The sequence below is a fragment of the Notolabrus celidotus genome, chromosome 13 (assembly GCF_009762535.1).
Source record: "Notolabrus celidotus isolate fNotCel1 chromosome 13, fNotCel1.pri, whole genome shotgun sequence".
NCBI classification, from domain to species: Eukaryota; Metazoa; Chordata; class Actinopteri; order Labriformes; family Labridae; genus Notolabrus; species Notolabrus celidotus.
The window spans coordinates 27,299,034-27,324,964 of NC_048284.1; the positions used below are offsets into that span (position 1 = coordinate 27,299,034).

Below are 25,931 nucleotides of genomic sequence, written 5' to 3' on the forward strand. Positions count from 1 at the left end.
GACTGCTGCTTGGCACAGTGACAGAGATGCTTTTTTTATGCCTGATAAGAATTGATTCAGTAGTTAGTCAGATTCAGAAGGGCTGGCAGGATTTTGTTACCCTTCAAGAATTTCTTCAGTAATGTTAAATTAAAAGACAGATACTGAAGAACTGTGATATGTTTTGTATTCACTTCTAAAAACACTCATTTTTAACCAATAGTTTTCATGCAAAGGCGCATGGCATTGACTCTTTCTGTGCTTTATAAACCCTGTGCAGTAGCACTCTTCATCCCCTAGTTTACAGTATTGCAGTATACTGAATCCTAACTCCTGTATCATTAAACATGTTGATTCTTTCTATGACAAAGCCTCAGTTTAAAGTATTAGGAGTGTGAAAATGTCCCTCTAGGATTTCTGGCTTTGTCTGCGTCCTAAAATACCTATACAAGAATAAAACTATAACTCTAATTATTTGATGCTATAAAATAGGGATGGAACCTGATTTTCGAATATTCAAATATTCATTCACTCAGTAAAAATTTTTCTATTTCCTCATTTTAAAACCACAATTTCTCATTGTTTTAACCGGTGCCTTGTTGTAATTCGGTATTCCCGCCAGACAGTGCCTATAGAGCGTCTTAAAGCTGTTTGCTAACTGCGTTAAGTAACAGGAGAAGAAGAATGCAAACTGCAGTAGAATAGCAAAAGAAGAAGAAAACAGGCAGCTGGTGTCCTAGGGGTCTAATGGCCCCACATACAGAGGCTATAGTCCTCGTCGCAGGAGTCGCCGGTTCGACTCTTGGCTGTGACCATGTCGTTGCCAATGACGTAAATACTGGGACTCTCCTTAAGTGTCTGGTTCGAAAAACATCACCAGCATGAGGTGTTTAGGACATAACAGAGGGTATTTTGGCTTCATTTTTGTGCAATGGGTTGAGGTGGAGACACATGGTCCATCTTTATATACAGACAATGGTGATAATGTAGAGAAGCCAAGGGTTTGGACAAAGCAAACGTATCAAACATAACAAGCTGTGACTCAAACTAGTTAACCACCACATTTATTACAACATTTAATCTGTAGACTATAGAGGATCTGCTGATTTTCCATACACACTGGCTTCATTTCTTTAGCCCAGAGACCACTGCTTGGTGTCTCATCTTTCTGCTAAACCAGGCTAACTAGCGGCTGGCTGCAGCTTTATATTTAACAGATAGATTTGAGTTGCTTGATCTTCTTATCCAGCTCTGAGCAACAAAGCCAATAAGCTTATTGCCCAAATTGTCAGACTATTCCTTCAGCCTTCAGGAAAAGGAAAGGCCAGGAAAGATGTTTCTTTGAGCTGTACTAGATATGAAATAGAGACTCATTTCCAGCCTATCGTTTTATACTACAATAAAATACATCTTACACTCTATGGAGTCTCCACAACAACCAATAAAACTACAGTATTGTAAGTGAATCTGAATAGATATAATCATGATGAATTTGTTTTTCTGTACAAGTCGAGTTTCATTACAGATGTTTTAAAGTTCTGGGTGCTGCTCATCTGTCCTGGTGTACCCAATTATGTTGTAGCTTCTGTTCGCCTGGCTCGGGCACTTCCACCTAGCTGAGTTTGTAGCTGACAAGTTCCCTTAATGCTCTCACATACACACTGACTTGGTAATATTAGTTTCACATAAGAGTTAGTCACACACAGACATGGTTCCCTTTGTATCTTCAGTGCTGCTGCCATGCAAGGCTGGACAGAACAGAAGTGGCATTGAGCAGAGATGTAGGAGGAATTTCTACGCCTGGAGTCCCACTCTGTGCAGCAGCAACAACCAGCCACTCTACCTCCTCCTCCTCTCTAAATACCAAACACCCTCCTTCACTTTCCTACTCGCTTTTTGCCCTGATTTCTCTTCCTCCTTCCATTGTTCTCCTCACACACTCTTCTGTGCCCTGGCAGTCTGTCTCTCTGTTTCCCACTTTCTCTGCCTCAGCATTGACAGAAGCCTCCGAGTTGTTTACTATGTCCACAGAGTCCCCTCCCTCTCCTCGGCTCTATGAACAAAACCAAGACCACTGTGAGTACTTGTCTCTGTGTCCCCCTCTCTCCCTCTACATCAGAGGCCAGATGTGGTGGAGGGATAGTGGTATGTTTGTAATGAGCAAGTGTAAAATTAGGCAGCAGGCCCAGCTGAGTGAACCACAGGGCACAGAGAGCCAGCTGCTAAACAGAGCGGAGCATTGCTGCCGAGGACGAGGACTCAGCGTCACTGACTGGATGTGTATGCTGCTTGTTTTGACATGTGATGGATGGTCTCTGAGTGGGAGCGACATGACTTCTTAAAAATTAGCTTTGCCTCATGAACAAGTCCTAAAGAGTTCTTCAGTGTGAGCAGCGTGTGGAGTGCACAGTCAGTGGACCACACAGTTCAATCCTCTGCTGGTGTGTACAGCAGACTGTAACAGGAAGGACAGAGCGTGTCAACGATACAGCAGAGTGGAGCAAGGCAGCCTTTGTGGTGGTGGTGGTGGTGGTGCTGGGCAGGTTTCCCCTTCTCCACCCAGCCCACCCTTTTCCCCTGCCTCCCAGCAGCACCCCGCTCCCCCCGGCCTGTGTCCATATTAGGGCAAAACTCAGCCAACCTCCCCTCAAGCTGAGCTCAACCCCCCCAACAACGCCCTGCTGTCACATTTGCTTCAGCGAAGGAAGCCTGAGGGAGACGGAGCTCCCCTAACCCAATTTGAAGGCCTGTTTTCCTGGCCAGTCAAAACAGACCAAGCATTTTAAAAATGGATGCCGAGCGCCAAGGCCAGTCTTGTGTTTTTTTTATTTCAGGCTGGTGTGTTGCTTTTTTTATGTTGTATTTTAAATAGATTTTTTAGGACTCTTTGTTAATTGGCTTTACTTAAGCAGATCTAGAGTGTATGCCACTTTTTTCCCAACATGCTTTGTTGTTTCTGTACGCACAAACATCCTCAGTTTGAGTCACCTCAGCATAATAAAATCCACAATCTTGGCTGTGATTTTTGAACGGTTAACCTACTCTGCCATCATTAATATTAATTCTTAGTACAGATATGCTACTGAATACCCCTATTGTGTTCTCAGTAGTTTGTATTTATGGCCCCTACGTGCTTCCTTCATGACTCCTTCAGGATACAGACGTTACAAGAGCAGAACAGAACCAACATAAGCAGGCGCCGAGGTCGTACATATTCACAGATTATACCAGGTCATGTTGTTTAACGATTTCAAGGCACACATTCTCTTCAATAAGAAGAAGAGTCCTCTGAAAAACAGCAGCAGTTCAAAGTTACGGTACTCTGAGTAACACTGGTAGACACACTACCTAAACAATTGGTTTTTGCTTGCCTGTCATTTTCCAAGAGATTCCCAAACAGAAGTTATTTTAGGTCTTTGGTGTTGACTTTGGTTTTCTTTGGTTTATACAAAGTCTCTCTCAGAGGAAATGGGTCGACTCAACAGACATAGGAACTACAGGGATCGTACACAGACATTTAAGACCTGGAATACTGCAAATTCTTCAATGATATCATACTATCAAATCACACAAAGACAGATTCAGAAGTTTGGGTACACACCGGCCAAACTATTCTTTGGGGGTTAGTAATGGACATCAAATCATTGGGAGTTGTAGTATTTTAAATGTACAGTAAATCAAAAAACAATCGGAAAACAACAAAAGTATTGATGCAGCAAGACAATTAGGTCATTATTTCAGGAACTTTAGAGCCACAGGGAATTGTAGAAAAGTCTTAACTAAATGAGAAGTTAAAACGATGTCCCAAGGCATCAAATATCATGGTGAATTCATAAATGAAAGTGAAACTAAATACACTTTGCTGACACGTTATTGTAAAAACAAAGTGCTGAATAAGTCTGATGGTGCACCTGTAACAATCAGCTGTAAAAGTCCCCTGGCAGATATTGTGACTGAACGTGAGGCTATAAAGTATTGTGGTTTAATATGGATCCTAGAAAATGCTTGTGTGAACGACTTAAAGAGACACTGATTAGATACTGAGAGACTCTGAGGCACACTTGCTGAACAGATGTCTCAGCCAATCACAGTCATTTGTGATTGCTGGTAGGGATGGGCAATGACTTTCAAATATTCGAATATTCGTTCCCTTAGTAAAAATCAAAGAGTTAATGTGAATATTTTCTAATTTTAAAAGTAAAATTTTTCATTGTTTTCACTGGCGCCTGGTTGTAATACAATATTCCCGCCAGACGGTGGCTATAGAGTGTCTTAAAGCTGATTGCTAACCGCATTAAGTAACAGAAGAAGAAGAATGATAACTGAAGAAGAAAACATTAGCGACAGTCCCAGCAATTTTCTACATTTATGAATCTCACACTACTTCACAGGTATTTCCAGAGACTGAGCATGGCTGTAAAATGTAAACACACACGCCACGCAGCGTCACAGAAACGCCAACGTAAAGATTGGGAAGGACATTGTCAGTGCCCGCTACTGGCAGCACCTCGTCCTGCTGCTGGTTAACGTGACTGCCACACAAAGGCGCTGTTAACGTAACAGGTGCGTTTGTTTGTGTGTGTGCCGTTGGGAGGATTATTCGAATAATCATCGAACAGATGCCAATGATTATCAAATAGTATTTTGGCTTGAAATGCCCATCCCTATTAGCCAGTTGCTTTGATTTAATATAATGTTCTCTCAGTTTGCCCCTAAACTGTTTTTCAATAACAAATGAGTTCACAAACTTTTTTCTGAACTGGATTCTTTACCCAATTGATCCCATAACATCTCAAGAAAAGTTGTTTTTGATCTTTTACTTAATGAAACTAAATCATCATTACAAGATATAAAAATCTTATCAACCCATAGTGACTGGAAAAACTTCAAAATATAACTTTAACAAAGAAAAATTCTAGTGATAGAAATGTTGACCAATCAGGGATTTACAGCTGACCTTTGTAATTTAAATGAATTTACTAATGGCATTTTGTTCCATAACATGTAAACATTAGTGCCTCTTGGTCTGGCACTGTTCAGTTCATCATCAAATTGGAAGAAACTGTCTTCGGTCTTTCTTGTGGTTTCAGATTCAGAGTAATCAGGCATGTCAGTTTGAAACATGTAAGTTCAAGAAGGGGGAAGTGTTGATTCTTCTTACATCTGGCCTTTCAAAAAGCTTTCATTTGGTACTAATGTGCAGAAGATTTGTAAATTGTCACCTGACTGGAAAGATGAACACTGGAGCCAAATTCCTTTAACTGCAAATCAGGTTGAGCTGGCTCTGAGTTTAGTGACTGGAGAGAAAAAACAACAGTACTTCCTGTTACCTCTCCGAATAACTTTTGTGAACAGTCATTAGCATATAAAGACCATTGTATGATTCTTTTTAAGTTTCTTTCCTCAAGTTTTCAGAGGGAGAACTGTTCAAAATACTGATGAGGTCTTACGTAATTGAGGATTTACACACATCTAGAAGAGAAGCTCGACCTACATGAAGAGAAAACAGGAACCTAACACAGTTCCCACACTTCACAGTGCTGCTTCGGCATGCTTATTTTTTTGTCTCTTGTTTTTGGTTTATAGACTCAGTTTAACAGGAAATGGGTTTATGTGCTCTAAGTGCCAGTTGATGATGATGACAGTGAATGAGTGTATACTCACAGAAGTGTTACTGCTTTCATTCTGCTGCACACTTGTTCTGTTGTGGTTTACCTGCATCTGCGTCATCGTCAAAGTCAGGGTAAAACTGGGGGCCGAGTGCTACACTTTGACATTTCTTATTGAGCCTTTCTCAGACCTGCAATTAAGGTGATCAAGATTTAAATACTTGAATACCACATGCTTTAAAACAAAACAACATTTGTCATTTTTACGTTTGATTGTATTGCAAAAGCACTGAACCTTCTGGAAACAACATATCCACACTCATATTTTCAACCAGAAGCTGCCACGAGTGAATGACACAATCAGATAACAATCATTTACTTTATGGGCACTCTCTCTTTTCATTATATCTTCATGTCAATCATCCACTGCTGCACGCTTTCAAAGTGATTGCGTAAGCTTATAAAGGCATCCACACCTCCACACAAACGTGCTGGATTTGGTTTGCCTACATCCAATGTCACGCTTCTTCTTCCTGCCAGCTGTGTATGTCTCTGGCTGTTATCGAAAATGCCTACTATACTAGCAGTACGTACTGATTTGGACAAAAGTCTGTAAGTAGTAAGTAGTATGTGAACAAGAGCAAAATCCCATTGCCGGTGGGAGCCATATTGGATATGCTGAAGTTAACCTAACTTATGTTGCGGTAAAGAGGCGGGCTTTGAGCCTCCTAGCCAACAGCTACAGTGTTTCCGCCTGTCAATCAAGTCAGCTGTGCCTCTCATAATGGAAAACTCGTAATCTTAATATCTTCGCGATTGCCGCGTTATGAAAAAATTCACCCCCCGTACAGTGTTTGCCGATAGAGCAATGAGCTATCCATACTACATTCGTCTTTTGTACCAGACTGTAAACATGTTTATTTCTGCTGTAAAGATCGACTTGTATGAATTTGTGTGTATGTGGTTTCTGGTACTTCTGGAGCGAGCCTCAAGTGGATCCTCGATGAACTGCAGTTTATAACACTTGTGCATTGCTTCAATTCTCGCAGCTGGATGTTGCCGCTTGTTCAAAACCCTGATGTCGAGAAAACCCTTCTACAATATGCAATACTCTTGTTCAATATAACAATGATAGTTTGTTGTGCTCTAAATAAATACATATCATATTGGAGTCCTACATGATAATACATCACCTACACTTTCTATCTATCTGCTGTTTGTAAGTTTGGCACAGTACCAGTGTCATCATGGTTAATGAGTCCTCTCTGGATCTAAAGTAATTAAGAGTTGTAGGAGTTCCTTTATCACAAGGATCCTCAACATCCATCTAGCTTTTCTCTCCTCATCTATTAAGAAACCTTTATCTGTTAACATCCAAGAATTTGTGGATGAAGTGGCTGCTCTATAGTAGATGCTAGATGTGTCTTCATCTAATGCTAAATGATTTTCTTCAGCAGGACTCTGTGTGTCTCTACTGTGAGCAGTCTTCATGTTCATTCTGTGTCAGCGGTTACAGGCTTCAAAAATGACTTTGTAGAAAAGGTCATCACTCCTTTCACTGATGGTGTCCTTGCTTTAGTCTTAAAGAGTCATCAGCATTAATTTCAGACTGTTTTACAACCAGCTAAAAAACCTCTCTGGGGCTTAATTATTCAAAGATAGTCACTGAGTGTGAGTCTGGTCTTGCTATCATAAGTCAGTGTCAGATGAACAAAACCAGTGTTAAGAGATGTCCTTGTTTTCCCTTCAACCTCCCTAAATCCCTCCACCCAGAGCTCACTGGGCTCATCGGCATCTATCATCTATTCATCAGCTGTTGCTATGCAGAGTGGAAGAAAGATGCTCCAGAGTTGTCACAAACACACACAGACATGCACACACATTTATTACTCATGGGAGGGTTGCGGTCTTCCAGCCCATTGAACCTTCATTGAGGTTTAACCCTTGTTTGAACCCTTAGAGGGTGCCTGCATTTGGACGATCGCACAGAGCCAGATGTGGCCCTCCCTCCTCACCAGAAAAAAAGACAAAAAACTGAAATATATAAATCTATTCTTTGCTTTTGCCTTGGATAAGACACCAAAGACCTGTGCAGCCATCATACACTGAAACACTTTAACGCACGCACGCACGCACGCACGCACGCACGCACGCACGCACGCACGCACGCACGCACGCACGCAGTAATGTACTCTCCTGAAAGTGAAACCCAAAGGTGGTCTCTCCGGGGATTTCTGCGTTCTCTTTATTTCCTCACAGACTCCCCTCGCGTGACCTGAAGTGTTGGAAACGTGCGTTTTCCAGTTGTGGACATAATGCTCATCTCAGTAAATAATTGATTCACAGGTTCAATCCTGGAAGACTACGAACATCAACAGCTGTCACGCTATGCAGGGTTTGTTCTGAGTGTCTGCAGTGTGTTATGGGTCGTGTGTGCGTGTTGCAACCAGTGATGTCACTTTGTTGTTGATTGAAATAACTGTGTGAATTAAGAACAAGCAAAGCATCATGTCTTTATTGAGCTCAAACATCTCCCCTAACACCCGATAGTAATGTATAAACGACCAAACAGTTCTGTCTCTAACACCGTGGCCTAAAAGGATTTTCATCATATTTGTGGAGGCTGAATGAGAGCTCTGATTAATCATGATTGTGCGAGCTGAAATGTAGCATTAAGACAAGAACGTGTTTCATTTCTAAACTGGGTCATGGCCTATTCCTCCCCTCAGGGCAAGTACTACTTTTGCAAAAAAGACGCAACCGCTCAGCAGAATCCATCTCTAGATACTCTAAAAATCAAGAGGCATTGTTGTCCGGAGAGGCTGCCTTTCCAGAGGACCGTTGTGTTTCCAGTCTTCTGTGACAGCCTTGACTGTACGTACTCGTAGGTTGAATTTTGAGCTGATGCTTTCTGGCTGACTTTGTCTCTTTGTATCTCTATTACTCTGCCATCTCTGCAAGTAAGAATACAGTGATGTACTGTGTTGTGGCTCAATGGTGGAGTCTGTCATCTCTTTTGGAAAGGTTGATGATTCGATCCCCAGCTCCTCTACTCTACTTTGGACAAAACACACAAATTTGAGTCCCAAATTTCTCCTGTTGACGTGGCAGCATGCATTTGTGTGCGAGTGGGATTAGTTGAGTCTGATGAGCACTTAGTGTGGCATCTTCTGCCTTCAGTGTGTGAATGTGTGAGTGTGACATGTGGTGTAAAAGCACTCAGAGTGGTCTCAGCACTAGAAAAGTGCTTTATTAATACAATCAATTTACCATTTAACTCAACTAAAACTGTCCTGTTACACAGAATGATGGTGAATGTAGAGAAAATGTTTAGACCGGACTGTAGTGACTGATTTCAACAAATCTGCAATGCCAAAATAAGACAATATTAAGATGAGACAGCTCTGGACTATCTCTGCTCTTTGCAAAACATCTAACCAATATGTGTTTATACCTCCTGTTTGAATACAGTGATCCATTCATTATCTTAATTTAGGTAAATCAAATGCATTAACTTTATCCAAATGAAATGAGGCTCCATTATTCAATTTAAAGTAAAACATAAAACAGACAAAGTTGAATCAAACTCATAGTAATAATGTGAAACACTGACACGGTCTTAAACTTGTACTAATATTATTCCCACACCTAGTTTGGTAACCCTGCAGTAAAATCCCCTTCTCTTGAACGTAACACTGTTTTATTGTTTTCATTTGCAAGGCGTGTTTGTTGTTCTGTTAAGTAATGATCCTTTCAGCAGGCCTGATGTCTGATGATGTTGTAATGTGGAAAGCACAGAGGAAACTGTGATTTGACAACAATAGGAAATCCACAGTTTGATCAGTGCAAAGAAATGTTGCAGCGGTGTGACATTTCTATTTGTCACCACCCCTCTCAAAATCCATTTGAGATGGCAGGGCCAGGAGTGGTATGTTAATGATGATTAATGATACCATGGTGACAACTTTTAATACAGTAATTGACTAAACACACACTAGTTTCCACACAGCTGATTTGTCCTGAATGTCTTCTTTGTCTGCATTGTTGAAAGGTTCAAGGTAATCAAATCATACTTTGTGGAAACTGTGCAACAGATGAGCAATAGGAATTCTGAAATGAAAGTCGTACAGATAACAATATGGAACCATGTTTAGACTCTCCGCCAATATGATTGGATCATTGCTCAACCAATCAACCTATCAATGGATTGTTACACCTCCTTCTGGTTGGAATGTGAATATGAATATGGAATAGAAATTGAAGGTACGTCATGATATTAAAATATACTACAGTATATCCCTACATCATGTTTTAGACTTTAAAATTGTTAGAATTTACTTTTTCCCATTACATGATAAGACCGAGCGGCACCCTATGCGGAAGTGTTATAAACTGCAGTTCATAAAGCATCCACTTGAGGCTGAATGCAGAAACACCGGAAACCACATACACACCAATTCAAAAAGACGATCTATACAGCAGAAATAAACATGTTTACAGCCTGGACAAAAAACGTCTCGGCCTGAGGAGCTCATCTCTCTATCGGCACACACTGTACGGGGGGTTCATTTTTTTGTACCGGGACAGTTCAGAAGATATTAAAATTACGAGTTCTGCCCATTTAAGGTCTTGACTGACTTGACTGACAGGTGAGACCACTTTAGCTGTTGGCTAGAAGGCTCAGAGCCCGCTTCTTTACCTCACACTAGCTCAACAGAAGTTAGGTTGATTTCAACATTTCCAATATGGCTCCAGCCGAACATTGGCTTCAAAACAGTGCTCAGGAACAGATGGGTGACGTCACGGATACTACGTCCATTATTTATAAAGTCTATGAATAAGACTCTCCTTCTGATAAACAATAACCTGAAATCCTTAAAGACAGAAGTCTGATGAATTAAAGATGAAAACATGGAATAACAGATTTAATTTAGTCCTAGATTTAATGTCTCCCCGGTTGGAATCACTGTTTAAGTGATTCCTCTGTCTTAGGAACATCAGTCTAAGTTGTGAGACTTGTTCAGGTATGTTACTGACATGTTTCTGACTCATTAACCAATCATTTGGGCGGCTGCTGTAAATAACCAAACGGAGGAAGTAACATAGAGCAGTTGAGTCATCTCAGGTTAAACGGTAATAAAGCACTTAATGGCAAATGCCTGGCAGTCAGTACGTTCATGAGTGCATTAGATAAGCAGGTAGATAACACAACATATAAAAAGCTTCAGATATACCCTGTGTTCAAACTGTAATATAAGCTTTAACTGCTACAAAGCCACACTTTATACTGCGATGGATAGATTTGCATGAAGTCATTTAACATGGTTACTGATTTACTGAGCACACAGTGTGGTGGTTCGAGGATAATGTGAAGGCACAGTTCATAAACAAGCCAGACGATGTGGACTGTTATGGTCCCTATGATCAGGTGGACTTTGGGATGTGGAGCCTTTTGAGTTCCTCTGTAACCAGACATTCAGATGTTGATTTTGAGTCCCTGGATACTGCCACAGTGAAGTAGTACGTGTTCTCTATGCTGTAATCGTCTTAAAGAGACAACCGTTTCCGACACAGCAGAGCAAGATTAAAACTTGTGATCACAGTGCGTTAAACTCTTTTTGTAATGCAGTTTAGCTTTGCTCCACTTCCTTGAGTCACAGTTCAGAAACATGAAGACACTGTCACAACAATGACTCTGTGTTTCTGTCTTTAGGTGTTCAGACTTTGTTTGGATGCACACACCCCTCACTCATGCTTATATATCACTCCTTTAACTCCCCTCAGGATCATTTGTGGGGTCTTCTACTCATGTTCATCACATGCCTGCAGTCTTTCTCTACCCAGTGGGTTTGGTGTCCTCCTCGCCAGGCATTCAACCAGAAGTGACAGCAGCTTTCATCACACACCTTCCTCTTTCTTTAACCGTAAACCATGGAAGAACAAAGTGTGCGTGTCCCCCCTGGGGCTCCACTCTGGCTTATTCATGTGCTTCCCCCGTTTAACGAATGTCACTGCTGTCACTATGGAACCAGATAGCTGTGTCTAAACTCAGCCTCGCAGGCAGGGTGCGTGAATATGCATGAAAAAGACTGTTCATGTTTTTATGCATGCTTATTCATCATCTTCACGGGGGTGGATGTGTCAGTACTTATTAAAGACATCACCCCAGGTGAAGTGGAGATCTAAACTGTCTTTAATTATCAAACTGACTTTAAAGTAGAAGGATTAACGTGATTGTTTATTTACTTTTTCCTTTACCTTAACTACTCTTTATTTTTACTGAGCCCAGTCTGTGACTTAAACTGAGAAGAGGTCTTGAGAGTCTATTGGTCTCAATCTGACATCTGATCATGTTGTCCCAAAGCAAGACATGCCGGTCCTGAAAGTTGCCTGTTGAGCAATAATCAGGTGTCCAAGTTAAACCCATGAGAGCCCTCTTTTGGAGTCAACGTAAAGGAAAAAAAAGGGTTTTTCTGTAGTTCCTTGTTTTTAAATTTGTGTTGAGAGCTAGTGAGAGTAGATGTGAAATTTGAGGTGAAAAAAGCTGCATTTTATTTAGTTAGAATAACTGAAGACATTGATTCCCACTACCCTCAGAGCATGAGGTGACATTACCTGTTTGAGAAGCTTCACTTTCTGCTGGGAATAGTTTTCAAAGCTGAGAGAGAGCTGTCTTTAAGTCTGATTGACAAACCTGATAAGAAAAAAAACCTTAACTCTTAAGTTCCAATCATTACTCTTCATACAAATTTGGCGGTTCGGTAACATCACTCTCATCACAGTCATATTTTAGCCTCTCACAATGGGACATAACAAAGCTGTATTATTATGTGAACCTGTCCTGTGGGGTCTGTGGAAAATTCCAGTCTGGCTCCTGATTGATGTTTCCTGAAAAACATGTTTATTTTTTTTGGAGTCTGCTGCATGCATCTCCTGATTGTTGTCAGTCTCCACCACCTGCTGGGATGACTGACAGATTTACTGACTGTTAGACGGACTGACTCATCTGCTCACTGTCTGGATGGATGTATGGCTGTTTTGCTGAAAGCCTGGGTCATTGGGAAAACTGAACAAATAGCCAACTTATGTCCCTTTTTTTTTAAGTTGTGTTTTTTTGGTGCATTTTTGCCCCTTTTATTGATAGGACAGCTGAAGAGAGACAAGAAATGTTGGGGGTAGAGAGCGGGGGAAGACAGGCAGCAAATAGTAGAGGCCGAGAGTCGAGCCAGCGGCAGCTGCGACGAGGACTCTAGCCTCTGTATATGGGGCGCACGCTAAGATGGTAATACCAATGGCACCCCAAATTCATGGCTATTAATATGAGGGATGTCCCGATTGGCTTTTTTGGCCCCCACTCCCAATCCGGTTCTGTTGTACTGAGTATCTGTCCCGATCCGATACTTGTGTTTGCTCATAGGAGCTGCACACTGTTTTGTTTATGTTTACAAAAAACAACTCAAAGATGACCCCAGCTAGTTCAGTTTAACTTAGTCAAGCTAGCATTGTTGTGAAACTCAAATATAATCAGTTTGCTCTGTATAATCTGGACATGCTCTGAAGTATGACATCTCAAACTGAGGGCAATGATGCTGTGAACGCAACACTCACAAGACACCGGCTGAGAGACAAAGAGCTCCAATATTGGACATAAACTCAGCTTCATTGTCCCGTGCTTATTGATATTTTTTGTATTATATAAACTGACTTTAGAGCATACACTTGAGTGTTTCCCCTAGGTTCACAGCCTTGGGGGGGGGGGAATGCAGACAGACTTTGCCACAACAAACTATCTATCTATCTATCTATCTATCTATCTATCTATCTATCTATCTAGCTATCTATCTAGCTATCTATCTAGCTATCTATCTAGCTATCTATCTATCTATCTTTAAAATAATTCATGTAGTCGATCAGATATCGGACCAGGGTTTTACCAACACATTTGCTTATGTAATATCTCAAGTTAAATAATCTGGCCTCCAAAAAAGTCAAAAGAAAACATTCTTCATGTAAACACTATATCTGATTCTCTTGATTCAAATAAAAATGCCATGAACGCAAAATACAGGTCTGCATTGCACTTTTACAACGGTCCCTGAATGCACCTGCATCGACATGCACTCTAGACAGGCAGCCACCTCACGGCACTCTTTGAAGCCAAGGAGTTGATCAAAATTTACTAAGTGTGTCTGATGTATCACCAAACTGGATAAAATCAAGCTGTAGATGCAGAGCTCTTTTTACGGTGAGAGCGGCAAAAACTGCAAACGTCAAATATTAAACAGACATCCCCCGGTTTTGTCTTTGTCACTAACGCACACCGGGGGGTAAAAATCATCAATGAAACTGAGACAGATGCATGGAGGTTCGTCATAGTCTTGTTTTCGTCTTGAAAAAACGAGTTGCTGAACGTGTTTGTGTCTGTGCGCGCATCAGGGCAGAACTCTGCGATGCGCGATACAAAGAGCAGATGAGCATAATGACATCCCGTCATGTAAATAAGATAAATAACACAAGGATATTTAGCCTGTTTAATAAATTAACAAGTTTAAGACCTGATCTATAAGAGAGGTCACCCTGAATTACTTCTGCTGTAATCTGGCGCTATATAGAAAATAAAATTAACTGAACTTCCAATGGGGGTGGGGGGCGCTGTTGGGGGGGTGGGCACTGCAAACACTGCACTTGAATTGAGATGAGTTTTTCGAGTCAGAGTCTCTCAAGATTAGCTAAACTATGTGGCAGGCTTGGCCCCACCTACAGAAAACTGTAGCTTAGCTTGCGTGTTGTTTCTTCAAGCAGTTTCTGGTTGGATGGGCTGAGCTGAGCGGCACCCGTTGGGACTATTAAAATTACTAGTGACATGTAACTCTAACAACCCCACTTCAAAAAAACTGAAATATCCCTTTAACCTCGAAAGTGGAAGAATCACTCCAGTGTGCAGCGAGACTCAGCAGTGACATGGGACGAACATCAGAGCTACCAAGTGTCTGTTGCAAAGCTAACAGTAGTCGCATCATGTTTTATATCACCTCATATGTTGTCACAAACTTTGCTGTACAGTTCAGATAACCAGTAGTGTTGAGATGACAGGGCATAACGGTGATCCAGAAGACGGCAAAAACCTTCATTATCTACCACTGAGATTAGCTGGTAGTCCAAAGGGATGAATTAAACCACCTTCTCGTAACCTTTCGGGCCTCTTCGCTCTCTTGTGGCCTTCCTTTTAAAGTCCAGACTTTGTATCTTCCTCTGCGGCTTTATTTCATTGTGTTGCATGTTTACTTTTCAGATGTCGTATCAAATCGGTAGCATTGAACGCAGCTCAGATGCTACTGCCTCATAAAACAATCATATTTCATACATTGGAATAGGCTGTCGGACTGTTTTCACTTTCTAGTTTATAATATTTCCACACTGCTGACATCGTAGCCACAGGACTGCTAATGCTGATGTAACAGACTGCTCAGTGTTTGGTTTGTGTGTTCACCTTTTTGAACCTTGTGTCTCTGGAGAGTTACCGTACTGAAGGCTGCCTTAAAGCAGGAGTTGTTGCTGTAATCTGGCTCACTGTGCACGTTTGTTTGTGCAATACATTTTAAGCCTTGGCTTGGGTTCCACTTCAATGTCAAGTTTATTATTTTCTTAGTTTCTTATTAAGTATATACAGTTAGGCGAACTCAGAATGCTTGGTAACAGCTGACGTAAATAATCATCTCAAATGGCGATCACAGATCAATTAAAAAACGTCCAGATCGGCTCCATTGAGATCGTGTTTGGATCATCCCTAATTCAGATCTTGTACGATGCATGCTGATTTGTAAAGGAAACTTCCAGGCTTGTCGTCTTACTCAAACTCAGTGTGGTTGTGGTCACGAGTCGACAAAAGTAAGTCCAGCTATCATTTAAGAGGAAGGAGATGAGTAAAGTGAAGGAAAAGAAAGCAAGACAAGGAGAAAAGGGAAGGAGAGAGAGGAGTACGTGCCTGAAGAAGTTGATGTGCACAGAAAGAGAAGTTGGATGAATCGTGAGTGAAGTGGGCGTCGTGGTGAAGTGTCTGCTCTCATCAGTGCTCAGTCTGTGCTGTCCACATGGTGATTTGGCAAGTGTGTCTGTGTCTGTGTGTCTACAAGGTCCAGAAGGAACACAGGAAGAGTGGAGTGTGTGTGTACGTGTGTGTGTGTGTGTGTCTGCAGACCAAGTGTAATGTTGAGGTGAAATCCACTCATGTGTCAGACCTTGGGTAGACAGTCACATATTACCATGCCCTTATAAGGAGAGTCTCTACTGTCCTAGTAGTGGAGTCTCCATCCATCCATCCATCCATCCATCCATCCATGCATCCATCCATGCATCCACTGAGTCCCACCTCTTCTTCCATCCCCCACGTTGCCATGCAGGTTCTCCAGAGGATGATGGGGGTCAGCACAAACAGATGAGGACTATTTGCAGTGACAGATGGCACTGTGTCACTCTTCAGGCTGTTTAATGAGAGCATGTACTCTGGATGTACTTCATGTTAGTCACAGTGAGGTGTGCATATTATATCACCAGAAGAACAACCACAGAATGACTCAAGCTCCTATATGCTGGGTATGAAGAATACCAGTTAGTTTATTATTCTACAAGTGTACGTGTACACTATGATTTTAATCTACAGAATACAGCTACATGGTAATACTCAGGGGGTTCAGGGTGTAATGTGTAAGTACCAAGGCTCATGACGTAGAGGTAGGAGAAAGATTTAAAGTGCTTATTTTCAACTCAGCTTTATTATATCTCACCTTTCATACATACAAACATGCAGCCCAAAGTACTTCACAAAAGAACAGAGAGACACAAAACAACAGAAATTAATAAAACAATTAGACATAATCGTGATTAAAAAAAGAAAAAATACAGTAAAATCAAAATAATCAGGAAGGGAAGAGAGCAAAATTAAATTAAGTTAAAAAGATTAGATAAATACAAAAAATAGAAAACTAAATAAATAAGAAATTAAATGTTAAAACATAGATTAAAATAAAGCACTCCAGGGCCAAAAATTAGTTACACACAGTTAAAAGCAATTTATTCTGTGAAATACAGTGATTGTTATTTGTTTTTTCAAGAATGAAACTGTTAAATATTATGAAATATGCAAGAGTGGAGCTGCAAAACTATCAAATGTCAATACAGTTATTCCGAGTTAATCTTTTGCATTTAATTATTTTATTCCCAGTTAATTTTTTGTATATATTTATTTTATTCTGAAATATTTTTATTGATTTATTTATTTTATTCCTATTAAATATTTTTGTATTTATTTTATTCCTAGTTATTTTTTATTTTTTTTATTCCGAGTTAATTTTTTGTATTTGTTTATTTTTACTTCTAGTTAATTTGGATTACTCACTGACGTCCAGTGATTACTCATAAATGTGACGGCATTTAATCTATCAGGACTTCTGGTTACTTTCTCATTTCTCTCATGCTTTTTTAATACAGGTCCTGTATGCATCAAACTATTGTTCCCCGCCATAGTAAGGTATTACTGGTTAATAGATGCCAATCTATGTCCCTCAGACTCAAGCCTTACACAATGTTGACACCCAATAATAAGCGCTATTAAGTTATTTTATTTAGTTTTATTCACAGGTCTGAGTCGATTCTCCAAACTCATGCGTTTGATAATCTGCACCTGTATGCTTGGCTTGTAGGTGGTAGCTCAAACTTGAAGAAGAAACTCATGATATTTTCATTCTGTTTGATACAATGTGTATAACACTTTTGACTTGTAAACTGAGTCATCTTGCAGTTTTTGAAGTGAAATGTTTGACTCAAAAGCTCAGTGATGTTATTTTTCATCACAGCAGCAGCAACAAGAGCAGAGAGATGCAGCCATGGCTTAACTAGGGGCAATAAAGTAGTATGAGATTAAAATAAAATTACACGTTGATTTGGACTTTAAACGCATTTCAATTAATGTGTTACTTTTGGCAGCCTTTACTAGACAAATAGAAAAGGTTTAACATGTAATCCAGGCTAAAGAACATAGTTACAGCTTCTATAAAGGAAGGGCAGCTGGCAGAAACAATCCCTGGCTGTGTAAATGAGTAAGTTAGGCTCAAAATATCACTGAGTTAGTCAGACTATAATTACATGTGTGCGTTTTATGAAATGTGTTTGTCTTTGATTGGTCAGTTAAGTGTTGCTTTGTGTACAGTTTGATACTCTACCTCAACATGACCTCCTCTGGTGCACTTTGGGTGTCAGTGTTATATACTTTGTGAATTTACCCACTCTGAAGTGAACCTCTGCTGCAGCCCTAAAAACCCAGATTAAACCCTATGTTACCTTGTTAGCCCCAAATCCTGCTTTGGAGTGCAGCAGACCTTTATTAAGACCAATTAAGCCGCAGCAGATGGGGGACAGACTGAAAACATTTCAAGACACAACACCTGCTGTAACCATCCATACAGCATCACTGACTGCTCATCTATCTGGTTATAATGACAGAACTGGTCTTTGTTCTGCACGGTGTGGAGCTCCATAGAGTGCATGTTCTTAGGTCAGAGACTACTGACTGACTGGTTCCAGTCTGAGTCTCTTTATAGACTCAGATTTGGCAGACAAAAACGCTGAGTCACTGCTGAAAATATCCAGTTTCCTGATACAGTGACAGCTTAATTTCAGACGCTGATGCAATAATTAGTTAATTATCAAGTTATTAAACCTTTCTGTTGTTTCTGAAGATTACCTACAAGATTACTCTGGTGTTGCTCACTGTTCATTCTCTATTGCGCAGTTTGTCCTAATCTGTTCTATGCCATAGAAGACATAATGCTATGATTAAAGATGCCTTTTTATGACCGTATACAATGATTGCTTTGGGCACCTTTTTATACCCATAAAAACCATAGACTGTATTCAAAATTAGGGATGGGCATTTCAAGCCAGAATACCGTTCGATAATCATTGGCATCTATTTGACGGTTATTCAAATAATCACCCCCTCACACACACACACACACACACACATATACACACACACACACACCTGTCCCATTAACAGCCTGTTTGTGTGGCAGTCACGTTAATCAGCTGCTAGTAGCGGGCACTGTCAGCGTCTGTCTCGACCTTTATGTCGGTGTTTCTGTAACGGGGCATGGCATGTGTGTTTACATTTTACAGCCTTGCTCAGTCTCTGGAAATACATGTGTAGTAGTTAATGATTCAAAATCTGAGAAAATTGCTGTGGCTGTCACAAATGCTTTCTTCTTTTGCTATTTTGTGCAGTTAGCATTCTTCTTCTTCTGTTACTTAATGCGGTTAGCAAACAGCTTCAAGACGCTCTATAGCCACCGTCTGGAGAGAATACAGTGTTACAACCAGGTACTGGTAAAAACCATGAAAAATTGTACTTTTAAGATTAGATCTTATTTGAAGTAACTCTTTTCATATTTTACAAAATAAACGAATATTCGATTATTAGAAAATCATTGTCCATCCCTATTAAAAATGGACGTAGTATCCGTGACGTCGCCCATCTGTTCCAGAAGCGCTGTTTTGAAGCCAATTGTTGGCGGGTGCCATATTGGAAATGCTGAACACAACCAAACATCGTCTGAGCTAGTGTGAGGTAAAGAGGCGGGCCTTTAGTCTTTTCATTAACAGCTACAGGGTGTCAGTCAAGTCAGCAATGCCCTTATTTGGGCAAAACTTGTAAGTTTGATATCTTCAAAATACTGAGTTATAAAATAATCACTCTCCCGTACAGTGTGTGACGATATAGAAATGAGCTCTTCAGACCCAAACTGTTTTTTGAACCAGGCTCTAAACATGTTTATTTCAGCTGTAAAGATTGTCTTCTTTGAATGGGTGTGTATGTGGTTTCGTTTTTTCTGCTGCCAGCCTCAAGAGGACGCTCAATGAACTGCAGTTTTTAGCATTTCCACATGGGCTTCATATTGTATAACAACCCAGTAGACTCTGTATTGCTGCTTTTTATTTCCTCATGCAGTCCTTCCAGTTGGACATCAGTGTGTTTCAAGGCACTACAGCACAGAGTGATGACTGCCCTGCTGATGATCTCCTCTGTCGTTCAGCAGGAGAGCACATTCAGACCTGTAGGTGTTTGGGATTGTTAGAAATTGTCGAACAGTTTGTCCAGATCACAGCTTTAAACCAGTCCCTTCACTTGATTGTTTGGAGTTGAAGCGTTTGATCTGTACTCATGAGAGTAACCATCTCACACTGATGGAGAGCAGAAGTTAAAGTGTTGTTGAAATGTGTCTGAACTTCTTCCAGCTAATGTTTTTAAAAGAAGAAATAATGAGCTTCAGATAATCCTGTTGTTTTGTTCCACAGGGGAATGATAAGTGTCACTTTGAATGTGCACTACCCTTTTCCTGACAGAGAGTGACAGTGCCTTCTTTTTATTCGTTTTCTGCAGGCACACTGGAGGGAGTTGTAGCACAGTGACCATTAGCAGCCGCAGCTTGTCAGGGGACATTTAATACTCCAGTGAAGCTGCAGCGGACAGAGCCTTAATCAGCTTTATTTGGATATAACATATAACAGACCAGGGTGTAGATTTCAGGGTTGTTAAATTATTCAGTGGTGTGTTTTGTGATGGGGGAAGGGTTTGTTTGCTGAATGCTCTTATGTGTCAGGAAAGAAGAGGAAGTATGGAAATGTGTAAAGGTGTTTTCTGTGCTTAGCTGTCATGCAAATGTACGATATGCTCATGTGTGCAGACACAAAATCCACACTAACACACCCGTTTTTAATGCTGCTGGGAAATTGTTTTTCTTTATCATCTGTTTTTTCTCAGTGTATTGATTGTGACATAGATCCCTTCTTCTCTCTTGTTTCAGAGACAAAGAGAAAGCGGATGATATAGACAGCAACCTGAGGACGTTCACCAGAGAAGGTACAGGATGATGCACGCACATAAAAACACTCTCACCAACAAGTGAAGTCATGCTTAAAAGAGACCACACTCTAAGCTGCTGCTAAGGCACATCAGCCCAGCAACAATGTTGAGATTTCGATGATTATAGTGAGGATTAGTCTGCACTTGTTGTATTAAGCCCAAAACTTTCTGCTCTGAAAGCTGCTGAGCTGTTTGTCCTCAGGACTGTAAAAAGAAGTGCTCGACCTTCAGCAGTTTTTTCTCTAACATGGAAAGGAAAAGCATTCCCCTTAAAGTTTACATCAGATGCAGAGTGAAAAAAAGAAATCCCCATAATATACTTGAATAATTGATGTCTAAAAAGTGGAAGGAAGAACATTCTGGATTTTTTTTCTCATGTTTAAATGTGTAGTACATATAATGGCAGTACATTTAAAATCTGAGGGACACAATAAATAATATATATTGATCCTTCACATTCAAATGTTTTTGGCATCAATGATTATTATTTCATATTATGATACTAGTACATTTAAATGTCATCGCAGCCATGAAAATAAAGCCTCAAAAAGTAGAAGAGACGTGATGTGAAATCATCTTTAATGATACCGTGGATCTTCCAGAGTAGGGATGTAAATTTCAAGTATTTTCCGTGATCGATCTTTGGAAATGTTAACGATCAATTTTTGATTAATCATTTTAAAAAATGTAAAAGTTTTCCATGTCAAAAACAATGCCAAATGCACTTTTTCCCCTGAATCAAATTTTCCTTCACGACACAATGTATATAACTGACAGTATTGAATATCTACGGATCGTATTGAGGTGTTCAAAACGTTATACACGCTGAATACCAACATGTGGAGCAAGCTCATAATCTCCGCTGACATACAGTCATATAAAGTGAAGGCTCAGACTTATTGAGGAAAATAAGCATGTGAATGCGGTCCGGTGTCAGCCGGGAGCGCAACTAGGTCATAATCAGTCCGGCAGCGGGAAAAAAACAACAGTTTGGGGGGACCTGTCACTCAGCCGCAGCCCCCAGGTGAGCGTCTCCCCTCTGTGTGCAACACCTTCAGTCAGCTGAGTCACATCGAAACATACTTTAAAGGTGACATATTATGCTCTTTTTCATCAAACTATATTGGTGTAAGAGGTCCCCGAAACATGTCTTTAAAGTTTATGCTCAAAAAACCACTTTGAAATCAGATTTTGGTATGCCTGAAAACCCTCTTTGTCAGCCCTGCTCAGAACGGTCTGTTTTCTCTCTGACCACGCCCCCTCAGGAAGTGGATGTGGCCTCGGCTCTCCAGCACGTTGATCTAATGTTTGCATGTTGGCTGAATATACACGGCTGCTCACAGACCCGCGTTACTTCAACCCTCTGAATCTGATCCAGAATCTGATCCTGACGTAGAGGCGCCTGCAGCAGGACCTTTCTGAAGGATTGGTCACAGATTTAGCGTTTGTTGTTGTTTTATTTGTCAGTTTATCGACGTGTGTCTTGGTACACAGCTACAGCTATGAACATGTAGCTATGTGGCTATGCTAACTAGCGCTAGCACTTTTCCATGAAAAATAAAAATCATCCACTAGATCTTCAAATCTGCAGACATGGGGAGTAAAACCGACCTTTGTGTTTATTAAGACAGCCTACAAATAGCATGCGTCCCTCCTAAGCTCCTTGTTAGCACACATTTGTGCAGGTAATGAAAAACGGAGGAGGGGTTGAGTTGTATTTTATACAGTCTATGGGCTGAACAAGCTCCGAGCTCTGGCTTCCGTTACAGACCGGATATTGTTGTTACGTAACAAAAACACTGAAAACTGAAACGGCTCGTTTCACACACATTTACAGAAAGGTGGAGAAATCAGAACAGGGGCAGAATGGATTTTTTTCATTTTCGGGGGGTTTGTAGACATGCCAGGGAAACATATTTCAGGTAGAGAACCATTAAAAAGTCGATTTTGCATGATATGTCACCTTTAAAATTAAAATACCTCCCTGATAGCTGAACCAAATATGAGACCACATGATGTTTGTTCCACGTGATATAAAATCCAAACAAAAAAATGTGTTCAAGTAAGTTCTTAACAATTAATTAATTCATTATTTTTTGACATCCCTACTCCAGAGTCTTCTCTGTTCCTGTTACTGGATTTAGGTTAAAAGCACACCCCCTCTGTAAGATAAGAGGCACATCTGATTACTGTGATTCTAAAAGGTGTTCACACTTCCCATCAAAAAAGACAAATGTCACCGTTATAGGAGAAACTTCCACCTCTCTACAGATGGTTTGAACATGGTGTATTTTGCCCAGAGAGTGATTTGTTGTTTCAGACACTCGTTAAGGAAAGCAACTGACCGAAACTCAATTTTATGTGTTCTTTATAATTTTTTAAGAATTATAAAGGAGATTTTTTTTTCAGTATTTACATCTGAAATGGTTTTTAGTTTCACTGCTGGAATTTTTTTGTAAAAGTTTCATCTGTCTCAATACAGAAAGTAAAAGTAAAAGTTTCCACTCTGTAGCTCTTTGCATACTGGGAGCGGAAAGTACGGTATTTACACCCCTGTAACGTCTCACCCCTGATTTGAATGTCTCAGAGGTGTGATGTTGGGACCAAGTGATCCCACCACAGTGCCTGAGGTAGTAACAGAGACGTTACAGAGGCGGGACAGGGTCACTGTGTGTGACCTGTGGAGCTCCTGTTGTGTGTTTTCTTCTCTTGCTCCTGCATTACGGTAACACAATGTGAGTTAACACACTGGGACAACAATATTATGGAAGTACAAAGGTGTGATGACGTTATGGTGCTATTGCAGACTTGCACTATGTAAAGGGTTTCAGACTGAGCTGTATAGATAAGAGTTTATGAAATAGGAACCGAGTAGACGAGAAATCTCCCCGTGTCCTCTTCCTTCCCTGTCTGGAGCTAAAGCTGACGAGTGCAGACAGGAACGTGTCGTGTAACAGAGTCAAGTGTCTGACTCTGTGAGGCTCAGGAGAGGCTGACGTTTGGTTTTAAAGTAGATCACAATAAATAATGTACTTTAAAGGGACTGACAATCTGCATGAAATATTACCAGGTCATGTTTTCTTATGTAGAGCCATTCTGGCAGAGCATCCATGAGGCCTTTACCCTTTGAATTACTTCAGGAATTGAAATTTATTACACTATTTTATAAACAACATACATATAAAACCATTGAATAAGGTGTAATAAGATGAACATGTTTAAAATAAGAGAGGAGAGCCTCAGTAATGGATGTTAAATCATTGACTAGTTATCACACATCCCAGTGTGTGAGTGTTTTTATGGAGTTTTATCACATTTAAGTACCTACCTAAAGAGTGAAAACCTTGTTGCCCTTATTGTAACATGTAATCAGGAGCTGATGGGATGTTCAGCTGTTAAAGTTATCAGGAGCACCTGTCCTTCTTGTGATGACATAAAAACATCCACAGTGAAAACAGGTTCACTGTATAAGGTCAATGCCAAAAAGCCATCTCCAACCAGTACTGATGTAATTATAACAAAGGAGACAGAATGTGCATCTCTGTGTTTGCACAGTTTTAGATTTTTTTTCTTTTCTTATTCACTATCTGGCCTTATTATTTCACTTGTACCATACCCATTTAAGTCTAACTTACATTCTCATTGTAGTAGTAGTAGTATTTATTCAGTCATCATACAAAACACAACAAATTTCACAGTACAGACACTTTCAACAGAGCAACATAATGTATTAAGTGATGACTGAAAAGGCATAGTTAAAAGCTTGATGCTTATTTAAGCCTAGCCAACATTTTCTTTCAGCATTAAATTGCTTCTCTTGAGAACAATTATCTTACTTGTGACTCTTGGCATCATTGATTGTTATCTTATATTATATTATATCTAATTAAGCTACCAGCTTCCAAAGTATAAAGAAAAAAAAAAGGAAAAAAAAAATCAAGTAAATCATGAACACTAATAACCTTCAATAGCTGCTTTGCGAACCGTATTTTTGGAAAACAAAAGTGAATCCCAAGTTTTTAGATTAAAACTGTCATCCTTCCACAATTTAACACCAACAACAGAAACACATCTTCTTAGAAGACCTTTTATTGTGCTTGAGCTGTTCATTTAATTTCCACCCAGTCTTCCTGAGAGATGCGATTAGCTCCAAAAGCTGCTGGTTTGACTAAAACAAAAATAAACTACACACCTAAAACAAAACTGACCTCTATTGGATGTTTTTGTTAGCTTGGTGGTACATTGACATCAGCATTATGCACTATAATAGTGGTTAGATTAACAGCTTAATATAAATAAAAAATGTCAGCACTCGCAATTAAATTGACAAACTTTTAATCTCATAAGCAAAAAGAAAAGAAACAAAAGTGTTTCAGCCCTGGGCTTTCTTCATGTTGGTTTCTTTTCGTTTTGCTGCTGATTAAAAGTTTGTCAAATTAATTGTGAGTGCTGACATGTTTCATTTATTTTATCCACTTTGGGTCAGCACCAAGTAGTTTTTTGAATAGTTTTGAGTGAGCAGGACAATTCTTTCTTGTAGATTAACAGCTTACCTTCATACAAGACCTATAATGAATTGTCCTTTTTACATCTGTATATTCAGTGTCATGATGGGATAAACTGACCCATGAGTAGAAAATTAAGATTTTAATAATGAAATAACAAAAGGTACAAACAAAACGTACTAAAATGTCAAAGAAACACACGGAGAACACAAGTAAGACGTACAATGATCCAACACAGGACAGGGGAACTAAACAGGTGTGACACAGGACTCAGGTGAAACTAATGAGTGCAATTAAAAAAGGAGGGAAACACCCAAGAGAAGGAAGTAAAACCTGGACTCAGATGCCACTCAAGTCCAAGTGTTTCTCTGCATCAGTGCTTTATCCGTAAATAGGAGCCTTAGCATACCAGGAAGCAATGCAGCTTCATTTTGACTGACATCATCACAACCACAGACACTCCCCAGTGTGCAAGAACGTCTTTGCATGCTAGTTATATTAATATGCACACACACAAACGCGCACACACACACACATCTCAAATGACTCATAAAGTGAGCCATTAATTGAACACAATTCTGGTGTTGTGAAGTAAATAACAAATTAATGATACCACAGAAAGGTGACAGGAGAGTACAGGAGAGGTTTTCCTTAAGGCGTCTCTTTAATGTTTAGAAATAACCTGAAGGCGTATGAAACAGAGGGGACTCTGAATTTTATTAGACCCTTACTTTCCCATCATCCTTTAGTCTGTCAGAAAAAAACAAACCGTCCACTGAGGATGGTTCAGGAAAACAGACTGAGTTAGAGTGTGATACCTGAGGGTGGAATAACTAGAGTTAATCCACCCTCAGATGAAGACGAGTTGTAGCCGCAGGTCAGGGTTTGTCTTAAAGACTAGTCTACTGCAGCACATGTACC

The 25,931-nt window shown here is 40.1% G+C and overlaps 1 protein-coding gene across 2 annotated transcripts in view; it reads left to right on the forward strand.

Annotated features, from left to right (window-relative positions):
- Nucleotides 1–25,931, forward strand: part of fam49a (family with sequence similarity 49 member A) — a 49,800-nt gene that overhangs the window by 10,318 nt on the left and 13,551 nt on the right. For both annotated transcript variants that reach the window (XM_034699487.1, XM_034699488.1), the window contains exon 2: nucleotides 20,447–20,502. The gene's annotated coding sequence lies outside the window, so the exon portion shown is untranslated. The remainder of the gene's footprint in view (nucleotides 1–20,446; nucleotides 20,503–25,931) is intronic.